Source organism: Hyperolius riggenbachi, chromosome 12 (genome assembly GCF_040937935.1).
Source record: "Hyperolius riggenbachi isolate aHypRig1 chromosome 12, aHypRig1.pri, whole genome shotgun sequence".
NCBI classification, from domain to species: Eukaryota; Metazoa; Chordata; class Amphibia; order Anura; family Hyperoliidae; genus Hyperolius; species Hyperolius riggenbachi.
The window spans coordinates 215,848,496-215,873,012 of record NC_090657.1 but is presented as its reverse complement, the minus strand read 5'-3'; the positions used below and the strand labels follow the sequence as shown (position 1 = coordinate 215,873,012).

General features: G+C 56.8%; 1 protein-coding gene across 5 annotated transcripts in view; it reads left to right on the top strand.

Moving 5' to 3' along the window:
* The window catches only part of B3GNTL1 (UDP-GlcNAc:betaGal beta-1,3-N-acetylglucosaminyltransferase like 1), a 928,550-nt gene that overhangs the window by 865,534 nt on the left and 38,499 nt on the right, over positions 1–24,517 (top strand). The gene's annotated exons all lie outside the window — the stretch shown is intronic.

Genomic DNA, 24,517 nt, shown 5'->3' with positions numbered 1-24,517 from the left:
CACTACCCCCCCCCCCCATCCCTTCTCTTCCCTGCCCTTACTACCCACCTATCCCTTCTCTGTCCTGCCCTTACTACTCACCCATGCCTTCTCTCACCCTGCCCTCACTATCTCCCCTCCCTTCTTTCTCCTGCCCTAACTACCCACCCATCTCTTCTCTGCCCTGCCCTTACTACCCACTACCACATTTCTGCCCTTCCTTTACTGCCCATCCATCCCTTCTCTGCCCTGCCTTTACTGCCCATCCATCCCTTCTCTGCCCTGCCTTTACTGCCCATCCATCCATTCTCTGTCCTGCACTTACTACCCACCCATCCCTTCTCTGTCCTGTCCTTACTACCCACCTTCCCCTTTTCTGCCCTGCCGTTATTATCCACCAATCCCTTCTCTGTCCTGCCCTCACTACCCCCTATCCCCTATCTGCACTGCCCTTACTACCCACCTATCCCTTCTCTGTCCTGCCCTTACTATCCTCCCCTCCCTTATTTCTCATGCCCTAACTACCCACCCATATCTTCTCTGCCCTGCCCTAACTACCCACCACCACATCTCTGCCCTGCCTTTACTGCCCATCCATCCCTTTTCTGCCCTGCCCTTACTACCCACCCATCCCTTTTTTGTCTTGCTCTTACTACCCACCCATTCCTTCTCTGTCTAGCCCTTACTACCCACCCATCCGTTCTCTGTCCTGCCCTTACTATCCACCAATCCCTTCTCTCTCCTGCCCTTAATACCGACCCATCCCTTCTCTTTCCTGCCCTTACTACCAACCCATCCCTTATCTGTTCTTCCCTTACTACCCACCCATTCCTTCTCTGTTCTGCCTTTACTACCCAACCATCCCTTATCTGTCCTGCCCTTATTACCCAACCACCCCGTCTCTGCCCTGCCTTTACTACCCACCCACCATGTCTCTGCCCTGTCCTTACTATTCACTGATCCCTTCTCTTTCCTTCCCTTACTACCCACCCCTCCCTTCTCTCTCCTGCCATTACTACCCACTCATCTCTTCTTTATCCTGCCCGCCCTTACTACCCACGCATCTCTTCTCTGTCCTTCCATTACTACCCACCCGATCTCTGCCCTGCGCTTATTGCCCATCCATCCCTTCTCGTCCCTGCTCTTACTGCCCATCCATCCCTTTGCTTTCCTGCCCTTACTGCCCATCCATCCCTTCTCTTTCCTGCCCTTACTATCCACCAATACCTTCTCTCCCCTGGCCTTACTATCCACCAGTCCCCTATTTCCCCTGCCCTTACTATCCACCCATCCCTTCTCTGCCCTGCCCTTACTATCCACCTATCCTTTCTCTGTCCACTACGTGGCTGTTTCTGTTTATTGCATTACTCTTAGTATTCCCAGTCTGTGAAGATCTGCTGGTTTCATCTGACTGACCCCCATTCTAGCTTTGGCTGTTTCTAATTCCCTCGTTTTAGAGACCCCCCCACACCCTCCTGCTGACCTTTCCCTCTGCTCTGCTTTGGCAGAGCCGGAGACTGTGACATTAGCCGCCTATCAGCAAGGTTATAATTAAAAGTTTCAGCCTGATATTTTCTCTCCGCTGATCAGTTACAGGATCTCCGGCATCTGGAGAGAAAGGCCTCATTCATCTCCATCGCGGGAGGTGTGACCGTGAGGCCGTTCTGTTTTATCCTTGCCAGGAAGGGTTAATGCGGGTTTCTGCATATTGCTATGGATTGTCTCCATAGGTGCAGCCGTCATGTCATCCCTAATCCAGTACAGATCACACAGCTGCACAACAGCTGCATGTAATCCCATCACTTATCACAGAAGAGGCTGCTGTATAGGTGAGCGGTTTACTCCCGCTGCAGCACCCCCACGCTTCCAGCTGGAGGGTGTCTCTGGTACCACACAGCCCTTCCAGGACACACAGCACACCCACGTCTTCAGCTGGAGAGTGTCTCTGGTACCGGAAATACCCGGCAAGACACACAGCACCCTCACGCCGCACGCTTCCAGCTGGAGGGTGTCTCTGGTACCGCACAGCACCCGCACGCTTCCAGCTGGAGGGTGTCTCTGGTACCGCACAGCACCCTCACGCCGCACGCTTCTAGCTTTAGGGTGTCTCTGGTACCGCACAGCACCCCCACGCCGCACGCTTCCAGCTGGAGGGTGTCTCTGGTACCGCACAGCACCCTCGCCGCACGCTTCCAGCTGAAGGGTGTTTCTGGTACCGCACAGCGCCCCCACAACGCACGCTTCCAGCTGGAGGGTGTCTATAGTACCACACAGCACCCTCACGCCGCACACTTCCAGCTGGAGGGTGTCTATAGTACCGCACAGCACCCTCACACCGCACGCTTCCAGCTGGAGGGTGTCTATAGTACCGCGCAGCACCCTCACGCCGCACGCTTCCAGCTGGAGGGTGTCTATAGTACCGCACAGCACCCTCACGCTGCACGCTTCCAGCTGGAGGGTGTCTATAGTACCGCACAGCACCCCCATGCCGCACGCTTCCAGCTGGAGGGTGTCTATAGTACCGCACAGCACCCTCACGCCGCACGCTTCCAGCTGGAGGGTGTCTCTGGTACCGCACAGACCCGGCAGGACACCCAGCACCCCCACGCCGCACGCTTCCAGCTGGAGGGTGTCTCTGGTACCGCACAGCACCCTCACGCCGCACGCTTCCAGCTTTAGGGTGTCTCTGGTACCGCACAGCACCCTCACCCTGCACGCTTCCAGCTGTAGGGTGTCTCTGGTACCGCACAGCACCCCCACGCCGCACGCTTCCAGTTGGAGGGTGTCTCTGGTACCGCACAGCACCCTCACGCCGCACGCTTCCAGCTGGAGGGTGTCTCTGGTACCGCACAGCACCCCCACGACGCACGCTTCCAGCTGGAGGGTGTCTCTGGTACCGCACAGCACCTACACGCCGCACGCTTCCAGCTGGAGGGTGTCTCTGGTACCGCACAGCACCCTCACGACGCACGCTTCCAGCTGGAGGGTGTCTCTGGTATGGTACCGCACAGCACCTCCTCGCCAAACGCTTCCAGCTGGAGGGTGTCTCTGGTATGGTACCGCACAGCACCCCCACGACGCACGCTTACAGCTGGAGGGTGTCTATGGTACCGCACAGCACCCCCACGACGCACGCTTCCAGCTGCAGGGTGTCTATGGTACCGCACAGCACCCTCATGCCGCACGCTTCCAGCTGGAGGGTGTCTCTGGTACCGCACAGCAGCCCCACGACACACGCTTCCAGCTGGAGGGTGTCTCTGGTACCGCACAGCACCCCCACGACACACGCTTCCAGCTGGAGGGTGTCTCTGGTATGGTACCGCACAGCACCTCCTCGCCGCACGCTTCCAGCTGGAGGGTGTCTATAGTACCGCACAGCACCCTCACGCCGCACGCTTCCAGCTGGAGGGTGTCTATAGTACCGCACAGCACCCTCACGCCGCACGCTTCCAGCTGGAGGGTGTCTCTGGTATGGTACCGCACAGCACCTCCACGCTGCACGCTTCCAGCTAGAGGGTGTCTATAGTACCGCACAGCACCCTCGCCGCACGCTTACAGCTGGAGGGCTTCTCTGGCACCGCACAGCACCCCCACGCCGCACGCTTCCAGCTGGAGGGTGTCTATAGTACCGCACAGCACCCTCACGCCGCACGCTTCCAGCTGGAGGGTGTCTCTGGTACCGCACAGACCCGGCAGGACACACAGCACCCCCACGCCGCACGCTTCCAGCTGGAGGGTGCCTATAGTACCGCACAGCACCCTCACCCCACACGCTTCCAGCTGGAGGGTGTCTCTGGTATGGTACCGCACAGCACCCCCACGACGCACGCTTCCAGCTGGAGGGTGTCTATGGTACCGCACAGCACCCTCATGCCGCACGCTTCCAGCTGGAGGGTGTCTCTGGTACCGCACAGCACCCCCACGACACACGCTTCCAGCTGGAGGGTGTCTCTGGTACCGCACAGCACCCCCACGACACACGCTTCCAGCTGGAGGATGTCTCTGGTATGGTACCGCACAGCACCTCCTCGCCGCACGCTTCCAGCTGGAGGGTGTCTATAGTACCGCACAGCACCCTCACACCGCACGCTTCCAGCTGGAGGGTGTCTATAGTATCGCACAGCACCCTCACGCCACACGCTTCCAGCTGGAGGGTGTCTCTGGTACCGCACAGCACCCTCACGCCACACGCTTCCAGCTTTAGGGTGTCTCTGGTATCGCACAGCACCCCCACGCCGCACGCTTCCAGCTGGAGGGTGTCTCTGGTACCGCACAGCACCCTCACGCCGCACGCTTCCAGCTGGAGGGTGTCTCTGGTACCGCACAGCACCCCCACGACACACGCTTCCAGCCTTAGGGTGTCTCTGGTACTGCACAGCACTCCACGCCGCACGCTTCCAGCTGGAGGGTGTCTCTGGTACCGCACAGACCCGGCAGGACACACAGCACCCCCACGCCGCACGCTTCCAGCTGGAGGGTGTCTCTGGTACCGCACAGCACCCTCACGCTGCACGCTTCCAGCTGGAGGGTGTCTATAGTACCGCACAGCACCCTCACGCCGCACGCTTCCAGCTGTAGGGTGTCTCTGGTACCGCACAGACCCGGCAGGACACACAGCACCCCCATGCTGCACCCTTCCAGCTGGAGGGTGTCTATAGTACCGCACAGCACCCTCACGGCGCACGCTTCCAGCTGGAGGGTGTCTCTGGTACCGCACAGCACCCCTACGACGCACGCTTCCAGCTGGTGGGTGTCTATAGTACCGCACAGCACCCCTACGACGCACGCTTCCAGCTGGTGGGTGTCTATAGTACCGCACAGCACCCCCACGCCGCACGCTTCCAGCTGGAGGGTGTCTCTAGTACCGCACAGCACCCTCACGCCGCATGCTTCCAACTGGAGGGTGTCTCTGGTATGGTATCGCACAGCACCCCCACGCTGCACGCTTCCAGCTGGAGGGTGTCTATAGTACCGCACAGCACCCTCACGCCGCATGCTTCCAGCTGGAGGGTGTCTCTGGTATGGTACCGCACAGCACCCTCACGCCGCATGCTTCCAGCTGGAGGGTGTCTCTGGTACCGCACGGCACCCCCACGCCGCACGCTTCCAGCTGGAGGGTGTCTATAGTACCGCACAGCATCCTCACGCCGCACGCTTCCAGCTGGAGGGTGTTTATAGTACCGCACAGCACCCTCACGGCGCACGCTTCCAGCTGGAGGGTGTCTCTGGTACCGCACAGCACCCTCACGCCGCACGCTTCCAGCTGGAGGGTGTCTATAGTACAGGACACACAGCACCTACATGCCGCACGCTTTCAGCTGGATTGTGTCTCTGGTACCGCACAGCACCGCCAGGCAGCACGCTTCCAGCTGGAGGGCTTCTCTGGTACCACAAAGCACCGCCAAGCAGCACGCTTCCACGCACAGCACCGCCAGGCAGCACACTTCCAGCTGGAGGGCATCTCTGGTACCACACAGCACTGCCAGGCAGCTCACTTCCAGCTGGAGGGCGTCTCTGGTACCGCTCAGCACTGCCAGGCAGCACGCTTCCAGCTGGAGGGTGTCTCTGGTACCGCACATCACTGCCGGGCAGCACGCTTCCAGCTGGAGGGCGTCTCTGGTACCGCACAGCACCGCCAGGCAGTACGCTTCCAGCTGGAGGGTGTCTCTGGTACCGCACAGCACCGCCAGGCAGCACGCTTCCAGCTGGAGGGAGTCTCTGGTACCAGGCAGCACGCTTCCAGCTGGAGGGCATCTCTGGTACCGCACAGCACTGCCAGGCAGCATGCTTCCAGCTGGAGGGCGTCTCTGGTACTGCACAGCAATGCCAGGCAGCACGCTTCCAGCTGGAGGGCGTCTCTAGTACCGCACTACACTGCCAGGCAGCACGCTTCCAGCTGGAGGGCGTCTCTAGTACCGCACTGCACTGCCAGGCAGCACGCTTCCAGCTGGAGGGCATCTCTGGTACCGCGCAGCACTGCCAGGCAGCACGCTTCCAGCTGGAGGGCGTCTCTGGTACCAGGCAGCACGCTTCCAGCTGGAGGGCATCTCTGGTACCGCACAGCACTGCCAGGCAGCACGCTTCCAGCTGGAGGGTGTCTCTGGTACCGCACTGCACTGCCAGGCAGCACGCTTCCAGCTGGAGGGTGTCTCTGGTACCGCACAGCACTGCCAGGCAGCTCACTTCCAGCTGGAGGGCGTCTCTGGTACCGCACAGCACTGCCAGGCAGCACGCTTCCAGCTGGAGGGTGTCTCTGGTACCGCACATCACTGCCGAACAGCACGCTTCCAGCTGGAGGGCGTCTCTGGTACCGCACAGCACCGCCAGGCAGTATGCTTCCAGCTGGAGGTTGTCTCTGGTACCGCACAGCACCGCCAGGCAGCACGCTTCCAGCTAAAGGGTGTCTCTGGTACCGCACAGCACCGCCAGGCAGCACACTTCCAGCTGGAGGGAGTCTCTGGTACCGCACAGCACCGCCAGGCAGCACGCTTCCAGCTGGAGGGCGTCTCTGGTACCAGGCAGCACGCTTCCAGCTGGAGGGCATCTCTGGTACCGCACAGCACTGCCAGGCAGCATGCTTCCAGCTGGAGGGCGTCTCTGGTACTGCACAGCACTGCCAGGCAGCACGCTTCCAGCGGGAGGGCATCTCTGGTACTGCACAGCAATGCCAGGCAGCACGCTTCCAGCTGGAGGGCGTCTCTGGTACCGCACTGCACTGCCAGGCAGCACGCTTCCAGCTGGAGGCCGTCTCTGGTACCAGGCAGCACACTTCCAGCTGGAGGGCATCTCTGGTACCGCGCAGCACTGCCAGGCAGCACGCTTCCAGCTGTAAGGCGTCTCTGGTACCAGGCATCACGCTTCCAGCTGGAGGGTGTCTCTGGTACCGCACAGCACTGCCAGGCAGCTCACTTCCAGCTGGAGGGCGTCTCTGGTACCGCACAGCACTGCCAGGCAGCACGCTTCCAGCTGGAGGGTGTCTCTGGTACCGCACATCACTGCCGAACAGCACGCTTCCAGCTGGAGGGCGTCTCTGGTACCGCACAGCACCGCCAGGCAGTATGCTTCCAGCTGGAGGTTGTCTCTGGTACCGCACAGCACCGCCAGGCAGCACGCTTCCAGCTAAAGGGTGTTTCTGGTACCGCACAGCACCGCCAGGCAGCACGTTTCCAGCTGGAGGGCGTCTCTGGTACCGCACAGCACCGCCAGGCAGCACGCTTCCAGCTGGAGGGCGTCTCTGGTACCAGGCAGCACGCTTCCAGCTGGAGGGCATCTCTGGTACCGCACAGCACTGCCAGGCAGCATGCTTCCAGCTGGAGGGCGTCTCTGGTACTGCACAGCACTGCCAGGCAGCACGCTTCCAGCGGGAGGGCATCTCTGGTACTGCACAGCAATGCCAGGCAGCACGCTTCCAGCTGGAGGGTGTCTCTGGTACCGCACTGCACTGCCAGGCAGCACGCTTCCAGCTGGAGGCCGTCTCTGGTACCAGGCAGCACACTTCCAGCTGGAGGGCATCTCTGGTACCGCGCAGCACTGCCAGGCAGCACGCTTCCAGCTGTAGGGCGTCTCTGGTACCAGGCAGCACGCTTCCAGCTGGAGGGCATCTCTGGTACCGCACAGCACTGCCAGGCAGCACGCTTCCAGCTGGAGGGCGTCTCTGGTACCGCACAGCCCTGCCAGGCAGCACGTTTCCAGCTGGAGGGTGTCTCTGGTACCGCACATCACTGCCGGGCAGCACGCTTCCAGCTGGAGGGCGTCTCTGGTACCGCACAGCACCGCCAGGCAGTACGCTTCCAGCTAGAGGGTGTCTCTGGTACCGCACAGCACCGCCAGGCAGCACGCTTCCAGCTGGAGGGAGTCTCTGGTACCGCACAGCACCGCCAGGCAGCACGCTTCCAGCTGGAGGGCGTCTCTGGTATCAGGCAGCACGCTTCCAGCTGGAGGGCATCTCTGGTACCGCACAGCACTGCCAGGCAGCATGCTTCCAGCTGGAGGGCGTCTCTGGTACTGCACAGCACTGCCAGGCAGCACGCTTCCAGCTGGAGGGCATCTCTGGTACTGCACAGCAATGCTAGGCAGCATGCTTCCAGCTGGAGGGCGTCTCTGGTACCGCACACTGCACATCCAGGCAGCACGCTTCCAGCTGGAGGGCGTCTCTGGTACCAGGCAGCACGCTTTCAGCTGGAGGGCATCTCTGGTACCGCGCAGCACTGCCAGGCAGCACGCTTCCAGCTGGAGGGCGTCTCTGGTACCAGGCAGCACGCTTCCAACTGGAGGGTGTCTCTGGTAACGTACAGCACCGCCAGGCAGCACGCTTCCAGCTGGAGGGCGTCTCTGGTACCGCACAGCACCGCCAGGCAGCACGCTTCCAGCTGGAGGGCGTCTCTGGTACCGCACAGCACTGCCAGGCAGCACGCTTCCAGCTGGAGGGCGTCTCTGGTACCGCACAGCACCGCCAGGCAGCACGCTTCCAGCCGGAGGGCGTCTCTGGTACCGCACAGCACCGCCAGGCAGCACGCTTCCAGCTGGAGGGCGTCTCTGGTACCAGGCAGCACGCTTCCAGCTGGAGGGCATCTCTGGTACCGCACACCACTGCCAGGCAGCATGCTTCCAGCTGGAGGGCGTCTCTGGTACTGCACAGCACTGCCAGGCAGCACGCTTCCAGCTGGAGGGCATCTCTGGTACTGCACAGCAATGCTAGGCAGCTCGCTTCCAGCTGGAGGGCGTCTCTGGTACCTCACTGCACTGCCAGGCAGCACGCTTCCAGCTGGAGGGCGTCTCTGGTACCAGGCAGCACGCTTCCAGCTGGAGGGAGTCTCTGGTACCGCGCAGCACTGCCAGGCAGCACGCTTCCAGCTGGAGGGCGTCTCTGGTACCAGGCAGCACGCTTCCAACTGGAGGGTGTCTCTGGTAACGTACAGCACCGCCAGGCAGCACGCTTCCAGCCGGAGGGCGTCTCTGGTACCGCACAGCACCGCCAGGCAGCACGCTTCCAGCTGGAGGGTGTCTCTGGTACCGCACAGCACTGCCAGGCAGCACGCTTCCAGCTGGAGGGCGTCTCTGGTACCGCACAGCACCGCCAGGCAGCACGCTTCCAGCCGGAGGGCGTCTCTGGTACCGCACAGCACTGCCAGGCAGCACGCTTCCAGCCGGAGGGCGTCTCTGGTACCGCACAGCACTGCCAGGCAGTACGCTTCCAGCTGGAGGGCATCTTTGGTACCGCACAGCACCGCCAGGCAGCACGCTTCCAGCTGGAGGGCGTCTCTGGTACCGCACAGCACTGCCAGGCAGCACGCTTCCAGCTGGATGGCGTCTCTGGTACCGCACAGCACTGCCAGGCAGCACGCTTCCAGCTGGAGGGCGTCTCTGGTACAGCACCGCCAGGCAGCACGCTTCCAGCCGGAGGGCGTCTCTGGTACCAGGCAGCACGCTTCCAGCTGTAGGGCATCTCTGGTACCGCACAGCACTGCCAGGCAGCACGCTTCCAGCTGGAGGGCGTCTCTGGTACCGCACAGCACTGCCAGGCAGCACGCTTCCAGCTGGAGGGCGTCTCTGGTACAGCACCGCCAGGCAGCACGCTTCGAGCCGGAGGGCGTCTCTGGTACCAGGCAGCACGCTTCCAGCTGGAGGACATCTCTGGTACCGCACAGCACCACTAGGCAGCACATTTCCAGCTGGAGGACGTCACAGCAGATGGTACCGCACAGCACCTCCACTCGTTAGGTTGCTAAGCAATAACAAAACATCGCTGTGCAGTTATACAGTTGTGAAATGTTGTTCCTGTTAACATTTCACAGACAATGAAGCTGAACAGACCTCCTCGTTTTCCAATACTAACAAAAGCACCGGTCAGAGATGGAAGCCAAATGCTGCTCGTCGGGCGAGAATAGTAAAGGTGCTCAGGTCTGTAAAGTCTGCAGTCATACGAATATCCGCCAGGATTGGATGGGCTGCACCAATAGGAACTCATCTAGCAATCATCTAGCGTGTCACAAAGTGTGATACACCACATCAGGCTTCCTGTGTCTCCCCCTTGCCTCGGGCCACAATGCATAAACTGCTGCTGCTGGTGCTCCTGAAGTCAGCAGATCCTCTGGGGAGTCAGCTGCCAGCTTATCTCTGTGCTGTGGAGAAGGAGATGGAACATATTGTGCTGCTGTAACTTACATGAAGGTAATATTCAGAATTTTAGGAAGCTAGTGATGAGTGGAAGAATGATGAAGGTGAGCTTTCACTGAGGACATTTCTTGCTGGACTTGATGCACCTGAGTGTAAAGAGGGCCTATAGATAATTTCCCTTCTCACCCCTATGGCCTATCTCCCAAATGTCTAATAGACATGTATAAGATACTAGCAGACACAAGCCCGTTTAAAAACGGGCTGTAGGGTCTGTGTTTCTCGCTGCCGTCTGACGCATGTACTGCGCACGCGTGCGCACACCTGGCCGCCCGCTCACACACCCGACCCCCTCCCTGGCCCCGTCCCTGTCGTCCTGTCTCTGTGAGGCTGGGTCCGTGCTGCGCACATGCGCAGTAGCAAAAGATATGGACCCAGCTACGCAGGGATAGCGTGACGCAGGGATACGGGTTTTATTATAGAGGATATCATATCACTTTTAGAGGGACAATCCCTCTTTGGGAACCCTGCCCCCCTGTCCTTCTTTCTTCCTCATTTGCCCCTCTTTTAGGACTGATGTACAGATCTGTGTGAACATATATGTATTTTACATACTGAAAAATGTGTTTTTACTGTCTCCAAACTTTATTATTTTCAAATGTTAATATGAAGTAAAATGAACCAGGATAGAAAGGACCCATGTAGTTTGAATTATAAAATCTTATTAAATCTTTATGGTATGCATGACTAGGGGTGTGATTGGGCGTGGCTTAAGTGTCCCTCTTTCTTATCTCAAAAAGTTGGGAGGTATGCCTGTAGTAGGTATATGCTTCTCCCTGTCTAGGATCCTCTGCAAGAGGTGGTTCCCACCACTGCCCTCTGCTGGAAGGAGAGCTCTGATGCTGTTGTTGGGATCTGCTGCACTCTCCCACCTTTAGGAGGTACAGACTAACCAGCAAGCTCATGGTGACCCAGAACTCATTGGAGTGTGTAAGGGACTACAATGGTCCTAAAAGCCCCCTTACTAAGATGTTAAGAAAAACAAAAGTTTGCTTTCTTAAAACAGAAAGAATTTGCGATAATTCAGGTTGGAGTGAGCTTAAGATGTCTCCCAGGGCATCACTGCTGAATATATGCAAATTAACCATTGTACCCTTAGAAGCTAAACACACCTCCAGAACTGCTGGAATGCAATGATGTGTCAGCTTGTTAATTTGTACAGAGCCATAATAATCCAACATGCATACAGACTGTTTCGGATTGTTTGATCCTCATCAGTGCACGGCATGGATTAATTTGGCTCTATGCAGTAGGGCTTGTAACACAGAGAGGAACAGACCATGAGTCACCATGAGCTTGCTGGTTAGTCTGTACCTCTCGGTGTTACAAGCCCTACTGCATAGAGCCAAATTAATCCATGCCATGCTCTGATGAGGATCAAACAATCCGAAACAGTCTGTATGCATGTTGGATTATTATGGCTCTGTACAAATTAACAAGCTGACACATCATTGCATTCCAGCGGTTCAGGAGGTGTGTTTAGCTTGTAAGGGTACAATGGTTAATTTGCATATGTTCAGCAGTGGTGCTCTGGGAGACATCTCGGAGCTCACTCCAACCTGAATTATCGCAAATTATTTCTGTTTTAAGAAAGTCACCTTTAGGAGTCACCTCCCCAAGCGCTGCTACCACCACTGTTTCCTTCACTTTCCACATCCGGTCTGCTTCCTCTTTTAGGCTCTGGTGCTTCTCCAGCTTCCCATTCTGCTTTTTGATCACTTGGCACTGCCACAACTATCACCAGTGCTGGCCCTTGTCTACTATTACAATGTTTGGATGATTGGCTAGTAGCTGTCTGTCCATTTAAATCTGGGTCAATTAATACCTCACCCTCCCATTCTCTCTGCACCTCCTACTTCATGCACAATCCCTTCCACCCACCCTTCTGCCCTCTCTGCCCCTCCTACTTTATTCACAACTCCTCTCCCAATCATGTCATCTTTTCTGCCCCTCCTACTTCATTCACAATCCCTCCCACCACCCTTATGCCCCTCCTACTTTATTCACAACTCCTCCACCCATCCTCTCTGCCCTGTGTACTTCATTCATAATCCCTCCCACCTACCTTATCATCTCTGTCCCTCCTACTTCATTCACAACCTCTCCACCCACCCTCCCTGCACCTTCTGCTTCATACACAACCCTACCCTTACCCTATCATCCACTCTGCCCCTCCCTCCACCCTCCCATTCTCTTGGCTCCTCCTACTTCATTCAACCCCCTCCCTGACCTTCAAGCCTCTCTGCTCCTCCTACTTCAATCACTTCCCCTCCTGCCACACTATTATCCGTTCTGCCCCTCGTACTTCATTTGCTAGTCCTCCCCACACCCACCATCCTATCTGCCCCTCCTACTTCATTCACAACCTCCACCCTCCTTCCCTCCACTACGCTTCTCCTACTTCATTAACTAATTCCCCCAACCCAGCATTCCCACATTTCCTTCCTCTCTGCACCCCTTCTTCATTCACAGTCTCCCTCGTATACTGTTGCTCCTCTCCCTCCCCGCCATATGCTGGCTAGCTATATGCACCTCGCGGTATGCAATTCCTGCCTTCATCCCCTTGCTCTTTCTCCCTGACTCTTGCTTTGTACCTCCATTTTCACTCTCTCTCACTCTCTTCATTCAGCACCCCCTTTCCCCTCTCTGACACCCCTTCCTCTCCCCGTTCTCTTTTGGTCATTGGTCTGTACTGGAGTCCTCTCCAATTCCTCGGCCAAACGTTAAGCCTGAGATTCCATGTGTCCTCAGGAAGTGGCTGTGATGATGAAAACAGGACTGCTGGAATCTGTGCGGAGAGCATCAGGTGAGAAATAACGCCATGCAATCAGCTTTTCCTTCTCCCAAGTCATCCTCCAGACTGTGATTGGCTCTTCCCCATGGCAACGTTGTCCACACAATGTGTTTTCCAGGCCCGATCGGCGGTTCCTTCACACCTGCTCCTGGCTGCACAGTTGCAGGAGCTCCGAATGAGCCCCCCGAGGACACAGAAGGGAACTGCATTACTATGAAAGATGTTCTGTGAGGGATAACTGGAGTATTCCACGCTGATCAGGCCTGTAGGCTAGACCCCCTCCCTCCGTCGCACCTTCCACTTCCTGTAACCTCTTCTGTCCTCAGGATCTCAGTGTCAGCCCCGTATAAGTCTGCTGTACCCTCTGATTAATGACCCACTGACAGTTGGCTTCCATTCTAATGGCCAAACCAGGACTGTCTCCTCTGGATGATGTGCTGCTCGTGACTCTGGCCTCATTTCACTGCCTGCTCCACTCCGCACGTCTCTGAATTCTCTCCTGATCCTCACTGAGCATGTGTGGCTATTTAAAGGTAACTCCTCAGTGTTCAAGAAACTGATACTGCTGTGTAAGTGTTGGTATCTGATGTACGGAAACGCCATTTCTATCTGCAGATATTTTCCTGTGTGGGACCCTTCATACATGTCAGGCCTGAGAGCTCCTCTGACACTGCAGTACTCTCCATTCATGGAAAACTGCAGATACCTGTCGCTTCACGGTACTCACCGGCACCAAATCCTCCAATCACTACCTATCTATATGCACCATACGGTGCTCACCAGCACCAAATCCTCCCTCCTCCAGTCACTACCTATCTATATGCACCATGCGGTCCTTACCGGCACCAAATCCTGCTGTCTCCAGTCTCTACTTATCTATATGCACCGTACGGTCATCACTGGCACCATGTCCTGCTGTCTCCAGTCACTGCCTATCTATATACACCATACGATGCTCACCGGCACCATGTCCTGCTGTCTCCAGTCACTGCCAATCTATATACACCATACGGTGCTCACCGGCACCATGTCCTGCTGTTTCCAGTCACTGCCTATCTATATACACCATACGGTGCTTACTGGCACCATGTCCTGCTGTCTCCAGTCACCGCCTATCTATATACACCATACGATTCTCACCGGCACCATGTCCTGCTGTTTCCAGTCACTGCCTATCCATATACACCATACAGTGCTCATCGACACCATGTCCTGCTGTCTCCAGTCACTGCCTATCTATATACACCATACGGTGCTCACCGGCACCATGTCCTGCTGTCTCCAGTCACTGCCTATCTATATACACCATACGGTGCTCACCGGCACCATGTCCTGCTGTCTCCAGTCACTGCCTATCTATATACACCATACGGTGCTCACCGGCACCATGTCCTGCTGTCTCCAGTCACTGCCTATCTATATACACCATACGGTGCTCACTGGCACCATGTCCTGCTGTCCCTGCCGAGTATCTATCCACATGAATTAGATTGAGAAGCTGATAAGGTGAGATTTACTGAAACACATACATGAATATATAAGCGTGTAATACAGTGATTGTCTGCAGACCTTTGACCAGTGTGGTGATTGGAGACGCAGCTGGAGCAGTAGTGATGATGATGGAGTTGAGAAATATAAACACATTGTCACAGTCCAGCCGTACACTGCAAAACAAACCTGTTCAGCTAAAGCAACAAGCATTGCTGGGGACACCATGCCACGAGGGCCTCTGTGACGTGTAAACAGTGACATGTAAACTGCTTGTTCTATGTAAAGGACACATATGTGCCAGAAAAATAATCAGACCACCCACTCTGCAGATGGATGTGTGGCGCGTGACATGGATGGAGTCACCATGGGTCAAAAAGAATGCGGTTATTGTTGTAAACTGTATGAGTGTGTACAGTGCAGGCGCCAAGGAGCTGCTACTGAAACGTCTATTGGATAATACAGTATCGGTGTGTACATATCCTCATACAGGTGCTCACAGGTCCAGGTGTGACTCTGCTGGCTGCATGCTTGTCCCAGGTGTGACTCTGCTGGCTCCATGCTTGTTCCAGGTGTGACTCTGCTGGCTGCATGCTTGTTCCAGGTGTGACTCTGCTGGCTCCATGCTTGTTCCAGGTGTGACTCCGCTGGCTGCATGCTTGTTCCAGGTGTGACTCCGCTGACTGCATGCTTGTTCCAGGTGTGAATCCACTGGCAGCATGCTTGTTCCAGGTGTAAATCCACTGGCAGCATGCTTGTTCCAGGTGTGACTCCACTGGCTGCATGCTTGTTCCCAGTGTGACACCACTGGCTGCATGCTGGTTCCTGGTGTGACTCCACTGGCTGCATGCTTGTTCCAGGTGTGACTCCGCTGGCTGCATGCTTGTTCCAGGCGTGACTGCGCTGGCAGCATGCTTGTTCCAAGTGTGACTCTGCTGGCTGCATGCTTGTTCCATGTGTGACTCCGCTGGCTGCATGCTTGTTCCAAGTGTGACTCCGCTGGCTGCATGCTTGTTCCAAGTGTGACTCCGCTGGCTGCCTGCTTGTTCCATGTGTGACTCTGCTCGCTGCATGCTTGTTCCATGTGTGACTCTGCTCGCTGCATGCTTGTTCCATGTGTGACTCCGCTAGCTGCATGCTTGTTCCAAGTGTGACTCCACTGGCTGCATGCTTGTTCCAGGTGTGACTGCGCTGGCTGAGTGCTTGTTTCATGTGAGACTCTGCTGGCTGCATGCTTGTTTCAGGTTTGACTCCACTATCTGCATGCGTGTTCCAGGTGTTACTCCGTTGGCTGCATGCTTGTTCCAGGTGTGACTCCGCTGGCTGCATGCTTGTTCCAAGGGTGACTCCGCTGACTGCATGCTTGTTCCAGGGGTGACTCCGCTGGCTGCATGCTTGTTCCAGGGGTGACTCCGCTGGCTGCATGCTTGTTCCAGGTGTGACTCCGCTGGCTGCATGCTTGTTCCAAGTGTGACTCCGCTGGCTGCCTGCTTGTTCCATGTGTGACTCTGCTCGCTGCATGCTTGTTCCATGTGTGACTCCGCTAGCTGCATGCTTGTTCCAAGTGTGACTCCACTGGCTGCATGCTTGTTCCAGGTGTGACTGCGCTGGCTGAGTGCTTGTTTCATGTGAGACTCTGCTGGCTGCATGCTTGTTTCAGGTTTGACTCCACTATCTGCATGCATGTTCCAGGTGTTACTCCGTTGGCTGCATGCTTGTTCCAGGTGTGACTCCGCTGGCTGCATGCTTGTTCCAAGGGTGACTCCGCTGACTGCATGCTTGTTCCAGGGGTGACTCCGCTGGCTGCATGCTTGTTCCAGGTGTGACTGCGCTGGCAGCATGCTTGTTCCATGTGAGACTCTGCTGGCTGCATGCTTGTTTCAGGTTTGACTCCACTATCTGCATGCTTGTTCCAGGTGTGACTCTGCTGTCTGCATGCTTGTTCCAGGTGTGTCTCCGCTGGCTGCATGCTTGTTCTAGGTTTGACTCTGCTGGCTGCACACTTGTTTCAGGTGTGACTGCGCTGGCAGCATGCTTGTTCCAGGTGTGACTCCGCTGGCTGCATGCATGTTCCATGTGAGACTCCGCTGGCTGCATGCTTGTTTCAGGTTTGACTCCACTATCTGCATGCTTGTTCCAGGTGTTACTCCGTTGGCTGCATGATTGTTCCAGGTGTGACTCCGCTGGCTGCATACTTGTTCCAGGTGTGACCCTGCTGGCTGCATGCTTGTTCCAGGTGTGACTCTGCTGTTCGCATGCTTGTTGTAGGTGTGACTCTGCTGGCTGCGTGCTTGTTCCAGGTGTGACTCTGCTGGATGCATGCTTGTTCCAGGTGTGACTCTGCTGGCTGCATGCTTGTTCCAGGTGTGACTCTGCTGGATGCATGCTTGTTCCAGGTGTGACTTCACTGGCTGCATGCTTGTTCTAGGTGTGACTCCACTGGCTGCACACTTGTTCCAGGTGTGACTCCGCTGGCTGCACACTTGTTCCAGGTGTGACTCCGCTGGCTGCATGCTTGTTCCAGGTGTGACTCCGCTTGCTGCATGCTTGTTCCAGGTGTGACTCCGCTGGCTGCATGCTTGTTCCAGGGGTGACTCCGCTGGCTGCATGCTTGTTCCAGGGGTGACTCCGCTGGCTGCATGCTTGTTCCAGGGGTGACTCCGCTGGCTGCATGCTTGTTCCAGGGGTGACTCCGCTGACTGCATGCTTGTTCCAGGGGTGACTCCGCTGGCTGCATGCTTGTTCCAGGCGTGACTCTGCTGGCTGCATGCTTGTTCCAGGTGTGACTGCGCTGGCAGCATGCTTGTTCCAGGTGTGACTCCGCTGGCTGCATGCATGTTCCATGTGAGACTCTACTGGCTGCATGCATGTTCCATGTGAGACTCTGCTGGCTGCATGCTTGTTTCAGGTTTGACTCCACTATCTGCATGCTTGTTCCAGGTTTGACTCTGCTGGCTGCACACTTGTTCCAGGTGTGACTCCGCTGGCTGCACGCTTGTTCCAGGTGTGACTCCGCTGGCTGCACGCTTGTTCCAGGTGTGACTCCGCTGGCTGCATGCTTGTTCCAGGTGTGACTCCGCTGGCTGCATGCTTGTTCCAAGGGTGACTCCGCTGACTGCATGCTTGTTCCAGGGGTGACTCCGCTGGCTGCATGCTTGTTCCAGGTGTGACTCCGCTGGCTGCATGCTTGTTCCAAGTGTGACTCCGCTGGCTGCCTGCTTGTTCCATGTGTGACTCTGCTCGCTGCATGCTTGTTCCATGTGTGACTCCGCTAGCTGCATGCTTGTTCCAAGTGTGACTCCACTGGCTGCATGCTTGTTCCAGGTGTGACTGCGCTGGCTGAGTGCTTGTTTCATGTGAGACTCTGCTGGCTGCATGCTTGTTTCAGGTTTGACTCCACTATCTGCATGCGTGTTCCAGGTGTTACTCCGTTGGCTGCATGCTTGTTCCAGGTGTGACTCCGCTGGCTGCATGCTTGTTCCAAGGGTGACTCCGCTGACTGCATGCTTGTTCCAGGGGTGACTCCGCTGGCTGCATGCTTGTTCCAGGTGTGACTGCGCTGGCAGCATGCTTGTTCCAGGTGTGACTGCGCTGGCTGAGTGCTTGTTCCAGGTGTGACTGCGCTGGCTGAGTGCTTGTTCCATGTGAGACTCTACTGGCTGCATGCTTGTTTCAGGTTTGACTCCACTATCTGCATGCTTGTTCCAGGTGTTACTCCGTTGGCTGCATGCTTGTTCCAGGTGTGACTCCGCTGGCTGCATGCTTGTTCCAGGTGTGACCCTGCTGGCTGCATGCTTGTTTCAGGTTTGACTCCACTATCTGCATGCTTGTTCCAGGTGTGACTCTGCTGTTCGCATGCTTGTTGCAGGCGTGACTCTGCTGTTAGCATGCTTGTTGCAGGCGTGACTCTGCTGTTCGCATGCTTGTTCCAGGTGTGACTCTGCTGGCTGCATGCTTGTTCCAGGTGTGACTCTGCTGGCTCCATGCTTGTTCCAGGTGTGACTCCGCTGACTGCATGCTTGTTCCAGGTGTGAATCCACTGGCAGCATGCTTGTTCCAGGTGTAAATCCACTGGCAGCATGCTTGTTCCAGGTTTGACTCTGCTGGCTGCATGCTTGTTCCAGGTGTGACTTCACAGGCTGCATGCTTGTTCCAGTTGTGAATTCACTGGCAGCATGCTTGTTCCAGGTGTGACTCCACTGTCTGCATGCTTGTTCCCAGTGTGACACCACTGGCTGCATGCTGGTTCCTGGTGTGACTCCGCTGGCTGCATGCTTGTTCCAGGTGTGACTGCGCTGGCTGCATGCTTGTTCCAGGCGTGACTGCGCTGGCAGCATGCTTGTTCCAAGTGTGACTCTGCTGGCTGCATGCTTGTTCCATGTGTGACTCCGCTGGCTGCATGCTTGTTCCAAGTGTGACTCCGCTGGCTGCATGCTTGTTCCATGTGTGACTCCGCTAGCTGCATGCTTGTTCCAAGTGTGACTCCACTGGCTGCATGCTTGTTCCAGGTGTGACTGCGCTGGCTGAGTGCTTGTTCCATGTGAGACTCTGCTGGCTGCATGCTTGTTTCAGGTTTGACTCCACTATCTGCATGCGTGTTTCAGGTGTTACTCCGTTGGCTGCATGCTTGTTCCAGGCGTGACTGCGCTGGCAGCATGCTTGTTCCAAGTGTGACTCTGCTGGCTGCATGCTTGTTCCATGTGTGACTCCGCTGGCTGCATGCTTGTTCCAAGTGTGACTCCGCTGGCTGCATGCTTGTTCCATGTGTGACTCCGCTAGCTGCATGCTTGTTCCAAGTGTGACTCCACTGGCTGCATGCTTGTTCCAGGTGTGACTGCGCTGGCTGAGTGCTTGTTCCATGTGAGACTCTGCTGGCTGCATGCTTGTTTCAGGTTTGACTCCACTATCTGCATGCGTGTTCCAGGTGTTACTCCGTTGGCTGCATGCTTGTTCCAGGTGTGACTCCGCTGGCTGCATGCTTGTTCCAAGGGTGACTCCGCTGGCTGCATGCTTGTTCCAGGGGTGACTCCGCTGGCTGCATGCTTGTTCCATGGGTGACTCCGCTGGCTGCATGCTTGTTCCAGGTGTGACTGCGCTGGCAGCATGCTTGTTCCAGGTGTGACTGCGCTGGCTGAGTGCTTGTTCCATGTGAGACTCTACTGGCTGCATGCTTGTTTCAGGTTTGACTCCACTATCTGCATGCTTGTTCCAGGTGTTACTTCGTTGGCTGCATGCTTGTTCCAGGTGTGACTCCGCTGGCTGCATGCTTGTTCCAGGTGTGACCCTGCTGGCTGCATGCTTGTTTTAGGTTTGATTCCACTATCTGCATGCTTGTTCCAGGTGTGACTCTGCTGTTCGCATGCTTGTTGCAGGCGTGACTCTGCTGTTTGCATGCTTGTTGCAGGTGTGACTCTGCTGGCTGCGTGCTTGTTCCAAGTGTGACTCTGCAGGATGCATGCTTGTTCTAGGTTTGACTCTGCTGGCTGCATGCTTGTTCCAGGTGTGACTCTGCTGGCTGCACACTTGTTTCAGGTGTGACTGCGCTGGCAGCATGCTTGTTCCAGGTGTGACTCCGCTGGCTGCATGCTTGTTCCAGGTGTGACTCCGCTGGCTGCATGCATGTTCCATGTGAGACTCCGCTGGCTGCATGCTTGTTTCAGGTTTGACTCCACTATCTGCATGCTTGTTCCAGGTGTTACTCCATTGGCTGCATGATTGTTCCAGGTGTGACTCCGCTGGCTGCATACTTGTTCCAGGTGTGACTCTGCTGTTCGCATGCTTGTTGTAGGTGTGACTCTGCTGGCTGCGTGCTTGTTCCAGGTGTGACTCTGCTGGATGCATGCTTGTTCCAGGTGTGACTCTGCTGGCTGCATGCTTGTTCCAGGTGTGACTCTGCTGGATGCATGCTTGTTCCAGGTGTGACTCTGCTGGATGCATGCTTGTTCCAGGTGTGACTTCACTGGCTGCATGCTTGTTCTAGGTGTGACTCCACTGGCTGCACACTTGTTCCAGGTGTGACTCCGCTGGCTGCACACTTGTTCCAGGTGTGACTCCGCTGGCTGCATGCTTGTTCCAGGTGTGACTCCGCTGGCTGCATGCTTGTTCCAGGTGTGACTCCGCTGGCTGCATGCTTGTTCCAGGGGTGACTCCGCTGGCTGCATGCTCGTTCCAGGGGTGACTCCGCTGGCTGCATGCTTGTTCCAGGGGTGACTCCGCTGGCTGCATGCTTGTTCCAGGGGTGACTCCGCTGACTGCATGCTTGTTCCAGGGGTGACTCCGCTGGCTGCATGCTTGTTCCAGGCGTGACTCTGCTGGCTGCATGCTTGTTCCAGGTGTGACTGCGCTGGCAGCATGCTTGTTCCAGGTGTGACTCCGCTGGCTGCATGCATGTTCCATGTGAGACTCTGCTGGCTGCATGCATGTTCCATGTGAGACTCTGCTGGCTGCATGCTTGTTTCAGGTTTGACTCCACTATCTGCATGCTTGTTCCAGGTTTGACTCTGCTGGCTGCACACTTGTTCCAGGTGTGACTCCGCTGGCTGCACGCTTGTTCCAGGTGTGACTCCGCTGGCTGCACGCTTGTTCCAGGTGTGACTCCGCTGGCTGCATGCTTGTTCCAGGTGTGACTCCGCTGGCTGCATGCTTGTTCCAGGTGTGACTTCGCTGGCTGCATGCTTGTTCTAGGTGTTCCTCCACTGGCTGCACACTTGTTCCAGGTGTGACTCCGCTGGCTGCATGCTTGTTCCAGGTGTGACTCCGCTTGCTGCATGCTTGTTCCAGGTGTGACTCCACTGGCTGCATGCTTGTTCCAGGGGTGACTCCGCTGGCTGCATGCTTGTTCCAGGGTTGACTCCGCTGGCTGCATGCTTGTTCCAGGGTTGACTCCGCTGGCTGCATGCTTGTTCCAGGGGTGACTCCGCTGGCTGCATGCTTTTTCCAGGGGTGACTCCGCTGGCTGCACGCTTGTTCCAGGTGTGACTCCGCTGGCTGCATGCTTGTTCCAGGTGTGACTCCGCTGGCTGCATGCTTGTTCCAGGTGTGACTTCGCTGGCTGCATGCTTGTTCTAGGTGTGACTCCACTGGCTGCATGCTTGTTCCAGGTGTGACTCCGCTGGCTGCATGCTTGTTCCAGGTGTGACTCCGCTTGCTGCATGCTTGTTCCAGGTGTGACTCCACTGGCTGCATGCTTGTTCCAGGGGTGACTCCGCTGGCTGCATGCTTGTTCCAGGGTTGACTCCGCTGGCTGCATGCTTGTTCCAGGGGTGACTCCGCTGGCTGCATGCTTTTTCCAGGGGTGACTCCGCTGGCTGCATGCTTGTTCCAGGTGTGACTCCGCTGGCTGCATACTTGTTCCAGGGGTGACTCCGCTGGCTGCATGCTTGTTCCAGGGGTGACTCCGCTGGCTGCATGCTTGTTCCAGATGTGACTGCGCTGGCAGCGTGCTTGTTCCAGGTGTGACTGCGCTGGCTGAGTGCTTGTTCCATGCGAGACTCTACTGGCTGCATGCTTGTTTCAGGTTTGACTCCACTATCTGCATGCTTGTTCCAAGTGTTACTCCGTTGGCTGCATGCTTGTTCCAGATGTGACTCCGCTGGCTGCATGCTTGTTCCAGGTGTGACCCTGCTGACTGCATGTCTTGTTTCAGGTTTGACTCCACTATCTGCATGCTTGTTCCAGGTGTGACCCTGCTGGCTGCATGCTTGTTTCAGGTTTGACTCCACTATCTGCATGCTTGTTCCAGGTGTGACTCTGCTGTTCGCATGCTTGTTGCAGGCGTGACTCTGCTGTTCGCATGCTTGTTGCAGGTGTGACTCTGCTGGATGCACACTTGTTCCAGGTTTGACTCCGCTGGCTGCACGCTTGTTCCAGGTGTGACTCCGCTGGCTGCATGCTTGTTCCAGGTGTGACTCCGCTGGCTGCATGCTTGTTCCAGGTGTGACTCCGCTGGCTGCATGCTTGTTCCAGGTGTGACTCCGCTGGCTGCGTGCTTGTTCCAGGTGTGACTCCGCTGGCTGCATGCTTGTTCCAGGTGTGACTCCGCTGGCTGCATGCTTGTTCCAGGTGTGACTCCGCTGGCTGCATGCTTGTTCCAGGGGTGACTCCGCTGGCTGCATGCTTGTTCCAGGGGTGACTCTGCTGGCTGCATGCTTGTTCCAGGGGTGACTCCGCTGGCTGCATGCTTGTTCCAGGTGTGACTCCGCTTGCTGCATGCTTGTTCCATGTGAGACTCCGCTGGCTGCATGCTTGTTTCAGGTTTGACTCCACTATCTGCATGCTTGTTACAGGTGTTACTCCGTTGGCTGCATGATTGTTCCAGGTGTGACTCCGCTGGCTGCATGCTTGTTACAGGTGTGACTCTGCTGGATGCATGCTTGTTACAGGTGTGACTCTGCTGGATGCATGCTTGTTCCAGGTTTGACTCTGTTGGCTGCATGCTTGTTCCAGGTGTGACTCTGCTGGATGCATGCTTGTTCCAGGTGTGACTTCACTGGCTGCATGCTTGTTCCAGGTGTGACTCCGCTGGCTGCATGCTTGTTCCAGGGGTGACTCTGCTGGCTGCATGCTTGTTCCAGGGGTGACTCCGCTGGCTGCATGCTTGTTCCAGGTGTGACTCCGCTGGCTGCATGCTTGTTCCAGGTGAGACTCCGCTGGCTGCATGCTTGTTCCAGGTGTGACTCCGCTGGCTGCATGCTTGTTCCAGGTGAGACTCCGCTGGCTGCATGCTTGTTCCAGGTGTGACTCCGCTGGCTGCATGCTTGTTCCAGTTGAGACTCCACTGGTTGCATGCTTGTTCCAGTTGAGACTCCACTGGCTGCATGCTTGTTCCAGGGGTGACTCCACTGGCTGCACGCTTGTTCCAGGTGTGACTCCGCTGGCTGCATGCTTGTTCCAGGTGTGACTCCGCTGGCTGCATGCTTGTTCCAGGTGTGACTCCGCTGGCTGCATGCTTGTTCCAGGTGTGACTCCGCTGGCTGCATGCTTGTTCCAGGTGTGACTCCGCTGGCTGCGTGCTTGTTCCAGGTGTGACTCCGCTGGCTGCGTGCTTGTTCCAGGTGTGACTCCGCTGGCTGCATGCTTGTTCCAGGTGTGACTCCGCTGGCTGCGTGCTTGTTCCAGGTGTGACTCCGCTGGCTGCATGCTTGTTCCAGGTGTGACTCCGCTGGCTGCATGCTTGTTCCAGGTGTGACTCCGCTGGCTGCATGCTTGTTCCAGGGGTGACTCCGCTGGCTGCATGCTTGTTCCAGGGGTGACTCTGCTGGCTGCATGCTTGTTCCAGGGGTGACTCCGCTGGCTGCATGCTTGTTCCAGGTGTGACTCCGCTGGCTGCATGCTTGTTCCAGGTGTGACTCCGCTGGCTGCATGCTTGTTCCAGGTGTGACTCCGCTTGCTGCATGCTTGTTACAGGTGTGACTCTGCTGGATGCATGCTTGTTACAGGTGTGACTCTGCTGGATGCATGCTTGTTCCAGGTTTGACTCTGTTGGCTGCATGCTTGTTCCAGGTGTGACTCTGCTGGATGCATGCTTGTTCCAGGTGTGACTTCACTGGCTGCATGCTTGTTCCAGGTGTGACTCCGCTGGCTGCATGCTTGTTCCAGGGGTGACTCTGCTGGCTGCATGCTTGTTCCAGGGGTGACTCCGCTGGCTGCATGCTTGTTCCAGGTGTGACTCCGCTGGCTGCATGCTTGTTCCAGGTGAGACTCCGCTGGCTGCATGCTTGTTCCAGGTGTGACTCCGCTGGCTGCATGCTTGTTCCAGGTGAGACTCTGCTGGATGCATGCTTGTTCCAGGTTTGACTCTGTTGGCTGCATGCTTGTTCCAGGTGTGACTCTGCTGGATGCATGCTTGTTCCAGGTGTGACTTCACTGGCTGCATGCTTGTTCCAGGTGTGACTCCGCTGGCTGCATGCTTGTTCCAGGGGTGACTCTGCTGGCTGCATGCTTCTTCCAGGGGTGACTCCGCTGGCTGCATGCTTGTTCCAGGTGTGACTCCGCTGGCTGCATGCTTGTTCCAGGTGAGACTCCGCTGGCTGCATGCTTGTTCCAGGTGAGACTCCGCTGGCTGCATGCTTGTTCCAGGTGTGA